This window comes from Hordeum vulgare, chromosome 2H (assembly GCF_904849725.1).
Source record: "Hordeum vulgare subsp. vulgare chromosome 2H, MorexV3_pseudomolecules_assembly, whole genome shotgun sequence".
Lineage (NCBI taxonomy): Eukaryota > Viridiplantae > Streptophyta > Magnoliopsida > Poales > Poaceae > Hordeum > Hordeum vulgare.
In genome coordinates, this window is record NC_058519.1 from 62,277,610 (window position 1) to 62,293,071 (window position 15,462).

The 15,462-nt window shown below is 40.8% G+C and overlaps 1 pseudogene; it reads right to left on the reverse strand.

The window, feature by feature from the left end:
• Positions 1 to 238: 238 nt before the first annotated feature.
• LOC123424995 lies at positions 239 to 8,166 on the reverse strand (annotated as a pseudogene).
• Between the last annotated feature and the right edge of the window lie 7,296 nt (positions 8,167 to 15,462).

Below are 15,462 nucleotides of genomic sequence, written 5' to 3' on the forward strand. Positions count from 1 at the left end.
CAGGATAAACTCAATTAGTGTTTAGGATCTGGACTGAAGTGGGTGCCTCGTGGGTACTCAATGACCGCGCCATTGACTAGTGCTAAACAAAACCCGATGTAAGCCTTATAGAATTCAAAATACTGAGTTGGTGTTGAAGCCTCACACCCTTACAATGCACAACTAACATGTCATTTCATATTGAATCGTAAAGCACTAAGCAGATTCATCATCATTCACCATCCATGTTCTTACAAAACTAACACATCCATTATTTAAGTTGCCATCACCATGATACATATTGTGACTTGTTATACACAAATTAACTGCTTAATATCAGCTCTAATTTAATGGGATTTCCATGGTGTAACTTGCTACTGTCGTGAGCAAATTGAGTGTATACAAGTCCCAGTATGTACTATTAGTAGGAGTACAATATCTTCTAAACGCATATTCAAGTGAGACTTCACTTCTGATGCCTCTTAGCTACTCACGTCCCATCAGTTCTTTTGCTTCAGCCACAAGTGTGGATAGAAGTATGCTGTGCTCCATGAGTCCTGCATCACCCGAGAAGAACCTGTACTTTTCAGTCCTTGAAGGTGTACGCTCCACCATTAGCAGTGCTTCCATCATCCTACAGTTCTTGAAACAGCTAGTGTAGACTGTATTGGATTCCATCATGTATATGGCATGTTCAACTATCGCCCTCCTGATGCCGGGGCAATGAGCATTGGGTATCATATTTGAGTTAAGTGCATCGACAAGCCTCTTTACAAATGCCTCCTTAATCTGACCATGCTCTAGTTCTCGCGCAAAACCATCTGGAGTTGCCTTACATATTTGTGAACTAAGACCAACAAGTACCTCCAGTTCTGTCCCTTCTGCATCCATTATTCCTTCCAGCACCTATAGTGGAAATGGATAAGCTATGTAAGCCATGATTAAACTTCAGTAGTATCCACAACTTTCTGTTTAAGTGGTTGATGTAAAATGTCCATTTATTTACTTGTGTCGTCTATAGCAATTATAACTGTTGTAGTTTACGGTGTTTCCATATATTTACTTGAGTATTAGCTTAAATATATGGGAAGGAAAAGGTTGCAGTAACATGTCAAATATTAATCAACAATATCTGCCTCTAATATTGTACAATTAGATTCTGTTAGTAGGGCTTACCTCTCTCACAATGTAGGAGATTTCCTTCAGGTCAGAGCTGCAAAGCTTTGGTCGAGCATGCACACACATATTCCGTAACAAGATTGATGCTACGTACCTGTACCTGTCACTATGGATCATAAGTGTGAGTTCCTTGATGAATGCGTACCCTGGTTCTTCTAACATAACATAACAGTTATCCGCACTCTCCATTGCCAATACTGTCAGTGCTTGTCCTGATTTCATTCGTAGCCGCTGACCTGAATCCGTACTTGAGAGTGCATCTTGGCTGAGAAATGCATGCATCAACCTGCTAATGATCACTCGGATTTGTCCAATCTCCTCCTTTGTATTTCCCACCATGGCCAGGTTTCTAAGGAGTTCTGACGTGAGCTCCCTAAGTTCTTGGCTACTCCCACTGTCATCCAAGATATCTGCAAGATGGTTCAAAAGGAAGAGGTTTTCTGAAACCTTCTGACGCAAAATCACACCAAATTCCCCTTTAGTACTTGAAAATCTTCTCAGCAGCTCCAGTGATGAACCTTTCAGCAGTGCCTGCTGTGTCTCGTTAATATTTGTCATTTCAGTTCTGCTGCTTGTGAACTCTATGATCTTTGAGATGAGGCCAGTTGCTCTGCTGATTTCTATACAGTTCTCAAGATCAAAGCTAGCAAGCTTGTCAAGAATTAACATGCCCAACAAAGGTAGGATATCTTGATCTGTTGATGGCTCCTCCTCTGGAACAGACCAACGTTTTGTGATCCGCTTCCAGCATCGGAGTACATGGGAGTTTTGTTCATCCATGTTAGTTGGCTCCTTCCTCGGAATCAAACAGTATTTTGACAACTCTTTCAACCTTTTAAGCATCGGGGAGGTCTGTCCGTTCCTGTTAACTTGTTGAATCAGACTATCCTGTTTTGCCTTAGGGCTGCCATCCAGAAGAGGATCTTTTAATTCCTGCTGGTGAGCAGTGTCCAGAAGTGAGGCTATGAGCTGTAGAAGTTATCAGCGAGCTTGGTTGTGACCTTTGCAGCAAATAATCTAATATCTTTATCCCCTTCACTCGTCCAGCCCAACATGTTGATCAAGCAGGTCATTGTCTCTATGGAAGTGGTGAGTTCCGATATGGCTTTGGTCTTTAGGGGATCCTTTTCGAGAAAGATGTGCAGCATCTTAAGCCCATAGAGCTGCTTCTTGGGTGAGCCTGAATTTAAAGAATCCACAGCAAATGTGATGAGGCTAGTCTTCTCTGGAGCAAGCACAGCCCCTTTCATGCATTTGTCGAAGACATATGCATAGTATAAGTTGACATATTCCAGTCCTTGGGGACCTCTAAATCCAGCATGACGGGTGAGGGATCGCCGTAGGATGAATGAAAAAATCTCAAGGATGCCACCAACAATATAGAGTATTCCCTGCCCAAGCACCATCACAAAAAAGATTACAAGGGATTTCACAAGGTTTTTCTGTTCCCCAAGGTTGTTCTGGTCAACATTTTCAAGATCACCATGTACGTACGGCAGTATAACTCTAAGGCTCCACAGTGCCAGCACAATGCGCAATACTGCTGCAGGAATCTGGAGGTTGCCAAATGACGCGATCATCACAACAAATATGTCGAATATGATCATCACCATCCTTGCGATGCCGTGAAAGGTGAAGATGGGCATTACTATTGCAACCAACATGCACAAGTTCATAATAACTCGACGCCAAAATACTATTTTGTTGCCAAGAGCCCAGTCTACTAGTTTGACGATTGCTGGGAACTGCAGCCTGCTGACTGTGAGTAGAAGCACGACCACAAATAGTACCAGGTATACTGTCAGCTTGGGAGTTGAGAAACTGATTCTGGCAATAATGGACTCATCATCGACCCTATACGGTACAGAGGGACAAAGCAACAGTGTTGCAACCACTGGGCTCCATAATGATAGTGTGTGGCGTAAGGGATTGCACATGGGTGGTATTGCAGTCTCTGGAAATAGAACTGTGCCAATCACAAGGATTACCATTGACCAAGCCAGTATTCTCACTACTTCATTATTGTCCCATATCACACTAATGCAGACGAGAACATTGAAAAAACATACGAGTAAGATCAGCCCATCCGGTCCAAGAGACCTGAAGGCACCTCGCGTGCGGAAGAACAATTGGTAATCCAGCCTGTTCTTGTTGCGGCTGAACTTCCTGAAGTACATACACATGTGTTATAAACAAACAGAAAGGCAACATACAATCTACAAAGCGAAGGTGATATATGCGATCAGAATGACAAATATGAAACTGACTGCATGCATGTATTTATATGGGAGTGACAGTTGTGAAATTTGTGACCCTGGACAAACTTACTTTGACAGTATTTCAGTAAGCTCTTTTACTGCCCAACATGAAAAACTGAAGAAAGTAATCGTTTCCATCTCGTTTGAGATGGGTTGGCCAGGTCTTGACAGCGGAACGGAATAGTATCCAGTTCGGTGTTAGGCATTATCTGGCAGGATTTTTTTCTTGACCAAAATCGGGCAGATATATATTTACAGATGGTGTGGAGTGTGGCGGCATGAGCTGCCAAGGCACTGCTAAAAGATGTTAGATCTTGTACTTCAGTCATGAGATGAGGGATCTTTGTTGATTGTTTGATATTTGTAGTTGAATTTGGTTTCAAAGCGAAATGGTTTGCGTGTGGCATCTGGTGCTCTTTCTTTTTCTGGATGTACTTGTTAGAGTATACGTGGTATACACTTGTATAGACAGTGTATGCGCCTTGTAGACTTGGTCAGTGCATGTACGTGAGTAGTGGGCACCGGGGCACGCAGGCTGCCCACGAGCTGGTAGTGTAACTACCACGGGCTGGTAAGAAACATTTGTCATATATAAATCCTACCACCTGGGATAGTTACCCCACATGTCTTGTATACTATTATGTGCTATTATATATATTGCTTTATTATTATAAGTATATTGGTATATTATATATAAAATACTTTAAAATAAGTTACATGAAAAAGTTACAAATTAGCCCATGGTTTTATTATATTTTTAAAATACATATATATTTGCATGTAAAAAGAAGCATACTATACATACTACCTAAAAGTAGTATATATACTATCTAAATATTTTTATATACTGCATACTCCACATACATACTCTCGCATTTGATAGATAGTACATATAACATACAAAACACAAGTGGTGCTAATTATCATTGGTGCTAGATAAAATTTGTCATATATATATATAGTAATAGTATTCATCATCCAGGATGCAAAATAATTTATTCTTCACCTGATGTAATCTTATGATCATTTTATAAATAATTTATGTTTGAAATTCAAATATTTATATTCATATTGATTCACAACGTAAAATTTGGCATAAGAAAACAAATATACAGGACATAAGAACAAAAAAAATTACATTTTATGTTTAGTTTACACTACGTTTTACGTTCGAAATTTTACGAACTTAAAATATTTTTATGTTAATTATATATTTTCTTACGTTTTCTTATTACATATGAAATAAGAAAAAAGTTACGGAACATAAAATTACGGTGCATTGGTGTTAAAATAAAGAGGAGTGAAGAATAACTATTCCTCATCCAGAGGGGCGAATAGCGCGACCCTATATAAACTTTATTCATCACTTAGGGTGCGAAATAAGTTATTTTTCGTCCTAGATAATCTTACGATCAATTTTAAGATAAATTACATTTATAATATAAATAATTACATTTTTATTGATTCACTATGTAAAATTTAATATAAAAAAGATAGGTCACAAGACCAGAAGATTTGAATTTATTGTATATTTTACACTATTTTTATGTTTATAATTTTAAGTGACATAAATTATGTTTTACGGTGATTATACAATTTTTTACAGTCTATGTTTACGTACGAGATAAGACAAAATTTACGAAACGTAAAATATGATGCATTGATGTTAAAATAGAAGGGATGAAGAATAACTATTCCTCACCCAAAATGATAACTAGCGCGATATATATACTATGTTTTTATGTTATAATTTTGCAAGGCCAGAAAAATTGCTTTTTATGTACATTTTACACTCCGATTTTACATTCGTAAATCTATGGAACATAAAATATTTTTATGGTGATTATGTATTTTTTTCTTACATTTTCCTTTTAGGTGTGAAGATAAAATTTACAGGACGTAAGAGTACGATGCATTGATATTAAAATAGAGAAGGGTAAAGAATAACTATTGCTCACACAGGGTGACGAATAGCGCCCCCTTTCCTTATATATATATATGCCACCTTACTATAGATGCCACTTTGTCACCTCAGTAATTATTTTTCTTAAAATGCATATAAATGATATTTATATTCGCTCTCAACATGTAAACATCCTAACTTACCAGACATGCCACCATGCCCCTCACACTAATTATATCTCTCTTCTGATCTATATATATTTACAACTATGTAATAACAAAATACAATATAGTATATCTATTTTAATTTTAATTCTAATGCCATCAAAAGATATTGCAAAATCCCCGCAACAACATGCGAGGTGTCATCTAGTTAATTTGAAAGTGCGTGAAAGCATTAAGAATAGTTTGCTAAACGTTATTTTTTGTCTGGATAACACGAAACCCACAAAAAATAATACTCCCTCTATTTTTGTATACAAGGCCTTAAACCTATATTACATGTATCAAGGTAAATGTTAATGTTGGTTTAAGCCAATATTGAAATTTAGCTTTTCTTTTCGTTTGGCGCATCAATTAATATGTATTTATTTGTCCAACACACAACAAGCCAACCCTCTCATGCATCATTAATTGATTAATGTAGCGCATGCAAGCCAACCTTCTCACTTATGCATGCATGCATGCATGGAGGTGATATTAATATAATTGATTGCTAGTATGAGGCAAAATCTTTTGCCTCATTAGTATTAGCGACCAGATATGCCTTCAAATTGTCATTTTGACAATGGCAAAATGGAGTGAGTATGTCAAGACGGCCTTATCTATCGCTGTGTATGCCTTAGTTTGTGTCAGTCTTGTTGGTAGTTGGAACAAATTAAGTACTTCCTTCGATAGATATTAATTGACGTTGCTTTAATAAAAGTTTAGTACTCCCTTCCTTCCAGTGTAAGAGGAAAATCTAAAATCTCATCAATCAAAGTATTAGATTGTAACTGGATGATACGAATTTTATGAATATAATATTGGCATATAAAATATTTCCCATATGTTTGATTCCCGAAGCAATAAGTGTAACACACTCTCTAATTGAATTTACATGATGCATAGTAGAATAAGATGCATGTATAACTATTAATAAATTATAAATGTGGTGTGAGACTCAAAGTATTTTTACTCATCTGGTAATTTGAAAATTTTAAGATAAACCCTTTACCAAAAAAGGCTGTGGCCCAGCTTTAAATTGGAAAGAAGGAAGCAACATCAATTAATATGGATCCGAGGAAGTAATTGATCTGTTCCTCCCATGGTTTTAAGTAAGTACATTAATATGGATCCGAGGAAGTAATTAATTTGTTCCTCCCATGGTTTTAAGTAAGTACATGATAAGTAAGAGCATCTATGGACGGATCCCTCATATAACCCTTGTACGTCCGCGGATGCATCCGATCATTGACCGAACAGGAGAGAGAAGAAAAAGAATGATCCAACAGGACCCCTCATATCGTTCTTATATGTTTGGATTGTGCGCGAACACGACTCCACCCAGACCACCTTTTTCTTTTCTTTATTCATTTTTTTCTTTTTTTCTATTCCTCTTTATTAATCACGTACAAATGATCGGACATACGAAAAAGAAAAATGAGAAATATGATCGCACGGACTGACAAATAGGGATACGCCTTATCACTGACCAGGCGGGTCCGCCGACGTTTGAGGGCCTAAATTGGTAAGTCGTGGATGAAGATGCACTAACAAACAAAGTAGTTAGGGGATTTATCGTGCGGCATGTAGCAGTAGTAGTTGATTACTTACCCCGCGCCTTCCAAGAAAATAAGGATGGTGGTGATCCAGAAATGTTCCGAGCGGAGCTGCGTGGGGTAGCCGCCGAGCAGGACGATGGTCGCCCACGCAAACGCCAACATGCCCAGCGCGTTGCCCAGCCTCTCCATCGGCGCGATCGAGTGCACGAACCGGTCCAGCCGCTTCTCAGGACGCGCGGCGTCCTTGCCGCCGCCGGCGGGAGGATCCGCCGGCAGCTGCACGCGGTGCTCGGCGACGTTCGCCATTCTCTGCTGTCAGCAGTGGCTGCTAAGGCGGCGAGTCTGGTGTTCAGGTAGTTCTCGACGGGCTTTGCATGATCTCCTATAAATGGTGAAAATGTGTTGCTCCCGGTGGAACCGAAGACAAGAAAAGCACTCCACGGCAGGTGTGTCAACCGAAGGCCGCAAGTGTTTCCATCGCCGGGAGTCGCGAGCACAGGTCTCCGGCGACTGGTCCTGAGTTCAGCTAGGGCGTACCAGCCAAGCACAGCTCACTGTCGAGAGTTCATTGTCGAGTCGACCAGCACGGAAGGAACCACGGTTGAGCCGCAGGAGAGACAAGAGAGCTCCGGTAAATTTCCACGGAGCACGTACACACGGACAGCCCAGTCAAGGGTTTGGAGACGACGCACGGTCGACGTCTTCAAGACTTCATGTCGTTGTCGTGGAACCACGTACCTGCGCGCGGTGATCGTCGATCGCGGAAGGCGCGCGCCGAGGTGCCGGGGTGTCGTGTGACGGGAGGGATCTGCCGAGGGTGGTGGACAGAAGTGCTCGAGCGAGCAGGCCACACGCCAGTCACACGACCCATCTCGGGTCTTTTTTATTTTCGCTTTTTCACGCGCCACCTCGGGTCTTCCATAAGAAAACAAAAACAACCCACCTCGGGTCTTCTGTAAGAAAACAAAAAACTACCCACCCATACGGATTTGTCAAATGAAATGAATGTTATATTTCGTTTGGCAGTGGAATTTTTGTCTCATTTTGAATTATAATGAATATAAGCAACGGCATACACTCTCCATCCTGCATTTCAACACACTTACAACATAAAAAATAAAAATAATGGTGCCTTTTTTTGCCAATCAAGATCAAAAAGATCTTGACAACATTAGATTCACAAAATCAAATACTCACTCGATCTATATTAATTATTGCTGATTTAGTGCAAAGTTTGTATTAAATCAACAATAATTAATACACATGGATCGGAGAGAGTAATAAAATATATTTATCTAAACTGATGACAAGATATTAGACAACATGTGTAATATAACACAAGACATATTCAGCTCTAGAAGTGACCTATAGATGTATCATTCTGCCTCATACAAGTATATGTGAGGTCCAAAAGGTATATTGCATCATAGTTCCCTCATACAAGCAAATCCAATTGATTTACATAAGGCACAATGTCATCATAGTTCACTCACACTTGGTATTTGCTTGGATCTAGCAATTTCAATTCTAGTAACAACAAAACACCCTATTATTCCAGTTGCGAACCCTATTCTTCTATTTTCTTGATGCTTCGTGTCCCATATCCATAATAAAGATATAAAACAACTTAAAACAAAAAATAGAGTCTACTTAGAGATAAATCAAAAAAGCGCACACAAAAATACCAACCCCACATATCACTATAAAATTGCCTCATTTTGTGATGTTTCACTTGTGCCACACATACCCTTTTTCCTCACTGAAAATCCCTAATGTCGTTTTTCGACCGTTACCCCCATTGCCAACAAAGCGCCATCTTAAAAAAATAAAAACTGACGGTAGCACTTTCTTCGTCACGCAAGATCGCACCTTAGGTCACGAACCATAAAATGTCACTGATGGCCGTTTTTGGTGACGGCGGAGAATGTCACCTATGATAGGCCAATATGTCGCCTAGGATCATTGTTGGTGACGATAACCTGTCAATCGGTCTGCGGGTTTGATCGATCAAAGATATGACAACTTGGGCCAACAGCTATTGATGTGGCTGCTTCCATGTGGGCTCGCCTTGAGTTTTATCACTGGTCCCATTAGTAATAAGTCGGCGTCAGATTTCACCGCTCAACGCTTCTGACATAAGATGCTGACATGTGGCTGCTTGAATGTGGGACCGGACATTGTTTTCTGATGACGTTGTGTCATTTAACCGGTGACCGATTCAGACATGTGGGCCTATTGTTGTACTGACGTGGATGTTGGTAGAAGGGTCCATACGTGGGTGACGTGGTTTCTTGCATGTGGGACCATATGCTGGTAGCGGCGTCCATAATTGTCATAGTTTGTACGTGCGGTAAATTTGTTTTATATTTAAAAATTGGTGTGCATATTTGATATAAAATTGTAATATAAAATTAATATGAATTTGTGCAAATTTTGAATTTGAATGCAAAATGAGTTGTCGATGTGTTTATTAAACCGCAAACTTAGCACATTTATTAAACCACAAACTTAGCAATTATCAAATAGAGTGTCTGATACATTACAATAACCAACCATGGGATAGAGCCACAATATAAAAATTAGACACATGACTCAGGCTCATTGTTCACGTGTACTCATGAGAACATGGTGATGCAATATTGGCGATGAACTTTAGCATTTCATCAATATCATCAAGCCTCTTTTCGATAGCCACAGTTTTCTCATCATTCACATTTTTTACGAGTTCAGGTCATTCATGTTGCTCTATAGGACAGTGTTCATAGATTCAAGACTGTTATACAGATCTGACCAGCCCAATTTCTGACCTTTAATTCCAGCACGTTGCTCTAACAGGGCATTATTGAGATCTTCTAGTACTTTTTGGTGCTCTACAAGGATAATCTTCATAGATTCTTGGCCATGCTGCGTATGTTCCACAAGATGCTTCACACCTTCATGTTCTATCTCATACTCTGCAAGGGCCTTCTTCACATCTTGTAATTGTAGGTGTTGTCACGCGAGGAACTTCTTTTCAACATGCAGTTCGTCATGTTGGTTCACCATGGCCTTCTCGGTGGCTTCTGGTTGTTCCTGTTGCACTTCGACGGGATTTATGACTGCATCAAATTATTTTTTCTAGGACCGAAGACTTGCAGTAATGTCATCATTTGACGATCCTAACTTTCTCTACAAAGAAAATGTATGGAGATTACAACATATAGAAGAATTCCAAATTATAGATGCATCTACCACAATATGTAGTGGTAGAGTGAACAAAGACGGTCTCACTAATTAAGGGTGGAAAGAGTTCACGTACACACCGGTTGAACCCGCTTTCTCTTCGATGTGCTTGAGTTTGGGGGTACATCTGAAGTTAGAGACCTAAGCTTTTTGAACTCTTCATGTATCATCTGTATATTCTTAATCACTACTTCAAGTTGATAACAATAACATTACTACCATAATGTAATTGAAGACACTAGATTGCACGCAATTTACATTGCGTATGCATTGTTACAACAAATAAAACATAGTCTAACCATAGATGCAGAGTTAATTTGCAATAACAATGTCCTCTACATGTGTAGTGGTGGCTAGATATGCGTCTTTTTGTTCACTTTCAATGTCACAGTCTATCAGGTCTTCTTGATGGTTTGGGCAATTAACATGACCTTTGGTATTTGAGAGCACACGCAAATCGGTGAGACGATCGAGAAAACAAGGTACAAAGTTGGGAAACTCTTCGTGTCGATGCAGGTTCTTCTTTTTCATGCCTTCCCTAATCTTCTCCCACTACGTCGGTAACATGTGTAATTCTGCCGCATAAAGAGTCTTAATCCAAATAGGAACCCCAAATTATAAATTTTAAAAAAAACAACAATGGCTTAGACATTAAAAGTAAGTACATGAGCATGCCGATTAGGATTGACATAATGAGATACACATACCATGACAGCGGAGGGCCCCTAGCTGAATGTCTCACTTGGGTGCACCTCCATGTTCACCGAACAATTTGTGGTGGCGGAGCTAGAATCGTCAGCCATAGGGGAGCGGATCTATAGGCCAAGAGGGAGACATAGGAGGCGAAGCCTCCTTTCTTCAAAGGGGAGGTGACTGTTGTTAAAATAAGAGGCATGCTTTGGGGAGGTTTGGGGTTAGTTTTACGGGGCATCCCAAAATGACAAAACATGTACATACAAGTTCTAAGATATAAAGGAAATGAACTAGCAATCGATATATTGTCAACATGGATTAGTGGAGAATAAAAGCATCATGAGGGAGCATAACATATGGAATCTCAAGAAGATATATATACTCAAAGAACCATAGCTAGAATGACGAGTGGCAGATATAGAGGGTTGCTAGGGTGGGCCATGGCCCACCCTGAGATTTCAAGATTGCTTGTATGCCATAGGAGAAAGGCTAAAAAATATAAAAAAGTTAATGAATATGTAGAGTACCATTATGTTGGAAATATGCCATAGAGGCAATAATAAATTAGTTATTATTATATTTCCTTGTTCATAATAATCGTTTATTGTCCATGCTAGAATTGTACTGATTGGAAACTCAAATAGATGTGTGGATACATAGACAACACACTGTCCCTAGTGAGCCTCTAGTTGACCAGTTCGTTGATCAAAGATGGTCAAGGTTTCCTGGCCATAGGCAAGTGTTGTCACTTGATAACGGGATCACATCATTAGGAGAATCATGTGATGGACAAGACCCAAATTATATACGTAGCATATTTATCGTGTCATTTTATTACTACTGTTTTCTGCGTGTCAAGTATTTATTCCTATGACCATGAGATCATATAACTCACTGGCACCGGAGGAATACCTTGTGTGTATCAAACGTCACAACGTAACTGGGTGACTATAAAGGTGCTCTACAGGTATCTCCAAAGGTGTCCGTTGAGTTAGTATGGATCAAGACTGGGATTTGTCACTCCGTGTGACGGAGAGGTTTCTCGGGGCCCACTCGGTAATACAAAATCACACACAAGCCTTGCAAGCAATGTGACTAAGTGTAAGTCACGGGATCTTGTATTACGGAACGAGTAAAGAGACTTGCCTGTAACGAGATTGAAATAGGTATGCGGATACCGACGATCGAATCTCGGGCAAGTAACATACCGAAGGACAAAGGGAATGACATACGGGATTATATGAATCCTTGACACTAAGGTTCAACCGATAAGATCTTTGGAGAATATGTAGGATCCAATATGGGCATCTAGGTCCCGCTATTGGATATTGACCGAGGAGTGCCTCAGGGCATGTCTACATAGTTCTCGAACCCGCAGGGTCTGCATACTTATGGTTCGATGATGTTTTAGTATAGTTAAGTTATATGTGTGGTTACCGAATGTTGTCCGGAGTCCCGGACGAGATCACAGACTTCACGAGGGTTTCCAGAATGGTTCGGAAATGAAGATTGATATATAGGATGGCTTCATTTGGTTACCGGAAGGTTTTCGGGCATTACCGGGAATGTACCGGGAGTGACGAATGGGTTCCGGAAGTTCACCGGGAAGGGGGCAACCCACCCGGGGAAGCTCAATGACCCTAGGGGTGGCGCACCAGACCTTAGTGGGCTGGTGGGACAGCCCAAGAGGGCCTAGGCGCCATAAAGAGAAAACCAAAGAAAAAAAGGGGAGGTGGGAAGGAAGAGAAGGACTCCACTTTCCAATCCTATTTTGAGTAGGATTGGAGTAGGAATCCTACTCTCCTCCTGGCCGGCGCCCCCTTGGGGACTTGGTCCTCAAGGCAGGCCTCCTTCCCCTCCCTCCTATAGTGGTGATTTAGGGCTGATTTGAGACAACTTTTGCCACGTGCAACTCAGATCTAGACACCATAGTTTTACCTCTAGATCGTATTTCTACGGAGCTCGGGCAGAGCCCTGCAGGAGTAGATCGTCACCACCACCAGAGCGTCGTCACGTTGCCGGAGAACTCATATACTTCTCCATCTTGCTTGCTGGATCAAGAAGGCCGAGATCATCGTCGAGTTGTACGTGTGCTGAACGCGGAGGTGCCGTCCGTTCGGTACTAGATCGGAACAGATCGTGGGACGGATCGCGGGACGGTTCGTGGGACGGTTCATGGGGCTGATCGAGGGAGGTGAAGACGTTCCACTACATCAACCGTGTTTCTTAACGCTTCCTGCTGTGCGATCTACAAGGGTACGTAGATCCAAATCTTCTCTCGTAGATGGACATCACCATGATAGGTCTTCGTGTGCGTAGGAATTTTTTTGTTTCCCATGCAACGTTCCCCAAAAGTGACATCATGAGCTAGGTTCATGCGTAGATGTTATCTCGAGTAGAACACAAAGGGTTTTGTCGACGGTGATGTTCGATTTGCTGCCCTCCTTAGTCTTTTCTCGATTCGGCGGTATTGTTGGATTGAAGCGGCCCGGACTGACATTATTCGTACGCTTACGAAAGAGTGGTTTCATCGATTGACATGCAACCTCGTTGCATAAATATGACTGGCGGGTGTCAATTTCTTCAACTTTAGTTGAATTGGTTTTGACTGAGGCGGTCCTTGGAGAGGTTAAATAGCAATTTGCACATCTCCGTTGTGGTTTTTGTGTAAGTAAGATGCGATCATACTAGATACCCGTAGCAGCCACATAAAACATGCAACAACAAATTAGAGGACGTCTAACTTGTTTTTGCAGGGTATGCTTGTCATATGATATAGCCAATGACGTGATGTGATATATTGGATGTATGAGATGATCATGTTGTAGTAGTTAATATCGACTTGCACGTCGATGGTACGACAACCGGGAGGAGCCATAGGGTTGTCTTTAAACTAACGTTTGTGTTTGCATATGCGTTTACTATATTGCTAGGACGCAACTATAGTAGTAATAGCATAAGTAGCACGACAACCTCGATGGCGACACGTTGATGGAGATCATGGTGTGGCGCTGGTGACAAGAAGATCGTGCCGGTGCTTTGGTGATGGAGATCAAGAAGCACAAGATGATGGCCATATCATGTCATTTATGAATTGCATGTGATGTTAATCCTTTTATGCACCTTATTTTTCTTAGAATGAGGTAGAATTATGAGGTGATCTCTCACTAAAATTTAAGACGAAATTGTGTTCTCCCCGACTGTGCACCATTGCTACAGTTCGTCGTTTCGAGACACCACGTGATGATCGGGTGTGATAGACTCAACATTCACATACAACGGGTGCAAAACAGTTGCATGCGCGGAACACTCGGGTTAAGCTTGACGAGCCTAGCATGTGCAGACATGGCCTCAGAACACATGAGACCGAAAAGTCGAGCATGAATCATATAGTTGATATGATTAGCATAGATATGCTTACCACTGAAACTATTCTCAACTCACGTGATGATCGGACTTGAGTTAGTGAAATTTGGATCATGTACCACTCAAATGACTAGAGAGATGTCCTTTTTGAGTGGGAGTTCTTAAGTAATATGATTAATTGAACTAATTATCATGAACATAGTCAAAAGGTCTTTGCGAATTACGATGTAGCTTGCGCTATAGCTCTACTGTTTTTTATATGTTCCTAGAGAAAATTTAGTTGAAAGTTGATAGTAGCAACTTTGCGGACTGAGTCCGTAAACTGAGGATTGTCCTCATTGCTGCGCAGAAGGCTTATGTCCTTAATGCACCACTCGGTGTACTGCACCTCGAGCGTCGTTTGTGGATGTTATGAACATCTGACATACACGTTTTCATGACTACGTGATAGTTCAGTGTGTAATACTTAATGGCTTAGAAGCAAGGCGCCGAAGACGTTTTTGAAACGTGGGGGAACATGAGAGATGTTCTAGGAGATGAAATTGAGATTTCATGCTCGTGCCCTTGTTGAGAGGTGTAATACCTCCGACAAGATTCTTTGTCTACAAAGTAGAGGAGAAAAACTCAAATCGTTGAGCATGTTCTCAGAATGTCTGAGTACAACAATCGCTTGAATCAAGTGGGAGTTAATCTTCCAGATGAGATAGTGATGGTTCTCCAAAGTCACTGCCACTAAGCTAGAGCTTCGTGATGAACTATAACATATCAAGGATAGATATGATGATCCTTGAGCGATTCGCAATGTTTGACACTGCGAAAGTAGAAATCAAGAAGGAGCATCAATTGTTGATGGTTAGTAAAACCACTAGTTTCAAGAAGGGCAAGGGCTAGAAGGGACACTTCATGAAACGGCAAACCAGTTGTTGCTCTAATGAAGAAACCCAAGATTAAACCCAAACCCGAGACTAAGTGCTTCTGTTATGAGGGGAACGGTCACTAAGGAGGAGCTACCCTAGATACTTGGTAGATAAGAAGGCTGGCAAAGTCGACATAAATATATTTGATATACATGATATTGATGTGTACTTTACAAGTACTCC